Source organism: Nestor notabilis, unplaced genomic scaffold, assembly GCF_000696875.1.
Source record: "Nestor notabilis isolate BGI_N333 unplaced genomic scaffold, ASM69687v1 scaffold7565, whole genome shotgun sequence".
Classification (NCBI taxonomy): Eukaryota; Metazoa; Chordata; class Aves; order Psittaciformes; family Psittacidae; genus Nestor; species Nestor notabilis.
The window spans coordinates 1-3,518 of record NW_009929710.1 but is presented as its reverse complement, the minus strand read 5'-3'; positions in this window follow the sequence as shown (position 1 = coordinate 3,518).

Sequence of the window (3,518 nt, the reverse complement as noted above, 5' to 3'; positions counted from 1 at the left end):
TTCCTGCTGTCCTGCCGTGGTGGTGGTGGTGGTGAGTATCTCATCCTCCGCAACTATATTCATAGCTTTTCTCATTTTGTTGAATTTATTAAAAATCAAACACTAAAAATTTATTTCAAGTAACAATTTTCCTAGGATGTGACACCCATTTACTCAGGCCATTGTCCATGTATCACCTATTACACCATTTAATCCCTCTGCCTATGTACTTTTGTCTCACTTCCTTCTTCACCCTACTGATTTCCGACACATTTTTGTTCAGTTAGCTCAGGGCACTAACAGAAATTTTCATTGTAATGTATTCTCTAATCAACACTAGTCACTTTCCATGACACTACTAAGTTTAGTGTCAACAATCAGATCAGCATTTGCTAATCCAGCATTTAATAACTATAACAGAAGAGATCACAAAGATGATTATATTTGTACAATTAATAATATATAAGCCAAAGAAACAAAGAAAAAGACCTCCTCACATAATCTACCAGGTAACTATGAATAAAAATACATATGACATTGGGTACCTATGATATGAAAAACTGTCTTTTGGGAATTAAGTAAACATACCCTATTCATTCACACAGAGTCCAAAAAGAACCCCAACCACCCACATATTATTATAATAAAGCTAATTTGAAATATTGATGCAGTACTTTAAAAACGTGTTATCACATGCAAAAAACACTTTTTCCCCCTAAAAGTACCACAAATCCATCCCTTCAAATTAATTCCAACTACATCACAGCCCCACTGTGTTAGCATAAATAAATTTGAAGTTTTCCATGAGAAATATTGGATTGACTATACATTGCCAAATGGGGGAAAAAAAATAAACGGTGCCCAAATTTATTTTCCTTTTCCATTTTCTTCAAAAATTGTGTAAATGGTATTCGTGATCAATAAATGTTACCTTTGCAAAGTATATTTAAAAGCTCTATGCTCTGTCCTTCTGTCCCGAGGCCAGTCGGATCACCACATTACCACATGCACTCTCACACTGTGGTATGAGATATGTTGGTACCCTGTGTTTTATTTCAAACTTCCTTTGCAGAGGCCTTGGTTCTGTTTCTTTAAATTGAGTTCTAAGTGATCTGTGTTATATTAATTTTACTATAAAACTAGTACCTTTTTTATTTATGCCAGCCTTCAAAATAACAAACGTCTGCTAACTACTCCAGAAGCTCCATAAATATCTGCCGGCAAACAGAAGTCCTTAACATTCTTCTTTGCTGACAAACTCTGTTCAAGAGCTCTGAACCATTTCAGCTTCCTGACCTTAAAAGCTGAAGGCTAACCTTGACTGAATGTGTCTAATGCATCCTTCATTTCTCATAGCAGAAGGCGGGACAACCTCCTACCCTTTGCTCATTCCTGATCCTTCAAGCAGAATGAAATACGATGATTTAGGATGCTGGAGAGCGAGAATTTAGGGGTCTGCCTGACTGATTCCCTTTTATAGAATCCAAGCTTCAATGGAAACTTTCATGCCAGTGTTTCAAAGAGCAACAAGAGGGACTTAAAATTCCAAGTCCCAGCTTGATCTGGCAGCATTCTAGTTTACTAACAGAAAAGTATCTTGTAATGTAACCCTAGCAATATTATGTGTATTTATTTGTGCAAAAATGCATTTATAGACACAGTTACACCTTCTACACTGTACACTTTCCGCGAGTCAGACTGCCTAACAAAATGTTTGAAATCTGAACAAAATCAGTAAGGGTACAAACTGAGCAAGAGACACTGCACATTGAACAAGTTTACAGAATAAACATCAACTGCAAAGTTACAGCATACATCCTTCCCTCGCCAAAAATATCAATGGGATCACACATGGAAAAGTACCCATGTATTGTTTTTCACTCACACTCTATACATCCCTTTGGTGCAATTAAGTTGTAAGTGATTTAAAGGTTTAAGCTGGGACTGCTTTTTGCTACGGTTGCTAGCAGCCTCGGGATATGAATGTGGTGGGAGATTTACAGCACCAGCAATAAAACAAGCAATTCTGAGTTTCCTAATTATGTAAATCTGGTTATTTAATCCAAATTCTACTTTGACTTTGGTGCTCACAGTGAAACCTATCATCGAGATGCGCACACACACGAGATCTACCAGTAAGCGCCCTAAAACCCAGCAGCTCCCACATACTTCCTGATGATTAATAACCTTTGTCAACTTTTAGCTAAACGATCAAAGTTAAATTTTAACTCCTGGACAATCTTGCTTGCTATAGCATTCCAGGCATTCCCCCTTCTTTTTCAACATAAATCAGACACTAAGTTTCCTCCCTTGCTGCTAAGCTCTGCTAGAGGTTGTAACAAGAAAACCAGTGGCTGCTCTTACTTTGATTTTAATGTCTAATGCTGAAAGAGGTCTTCAGAATCTGAGAGACACAAATGGCTTTCAGCATTGTGGTACAACAAGTCCACTACCCAAGCTCAGGTCTTGCTTCCCACTCCAAGATTCTTCAACAGACAGACTTACTGTCAAAAGGAAACCAGCCTGCTGTCTGACCTTTGTGGTGGTTTTGGTGTGTCTCATTAGAGTCAGGCGCATGTTTTTCTGGTATCCGGTCAATCTTCCACTGTATTTTGAAGCAATGTCACGTTTGTTTCCAAATAGCTAGTATAGGCTTGATGTAGCAAAATTTCAGATAAATTACTGTAATTTTTATTGTCATTATGTACAGACTAATAATTGGCAATTAATAGCTCAGGTTATCTACTGAGCTACATTTGCTCACTAACAATTAGCAGCAGGGGGAGCCGTGTATTTTTCCAAGTTCTCTCATCTCCTAGAATTTCTTCCGTTTCTTCCTATATTTTAAAGGAGTGACAAAATGAACATTTTTTGCTTTGAAAACGCAAGGCCCTACCTCCACTTGGCAGAAACATGCAGCTTCTGGACTCTAACGTTATTATAAAAAAGAAAGAAAATTATAGATCAAACCTTTCATTTTTCCCTTCACATTTAACCAGCACACATCCTATTTTGCATCTATACCCTGTAATTTCAACCATGTCTTAGAAATCTTAGGCTAAAAAACTCCAAAACAAACAACAAAAAACCCCACTCAATAAAAATTATGCAGTGCACCTATGCATCCCTAGATATAATGAATGACATCTTGTTGGTGTATTTTCTTTTCAAACCTTACCCTGCCCATCAGGAAGAAAAAGATGAGTCTTAAAAGACTCTCTGACGGTTAGTTTATTTCTTAATATTCGTATTGAGCTCTGTCCCAACTTCCACCCCCCCCAGTAAAACTAAGGAAATTCTATGACCTTGTTGGGGGGGGGGGGGGGGGGAGGGAGAAGGGGAAGCGTCTTAGTTATGTTTTTACATACAGGAATTTTAGAAAATAATTATAAAACACATACTCTACACAGCCAACTTGTAGATTAAGGGGTGCGTATGTAATACTACTTTAAATCCCAGAAAGCACGTTAAAGTGCCACAGAACTGTTCAAGCAGTAGACCAAACGCTGTCCTCCCTAGCGCTTCCCAGCTGTGGTCCT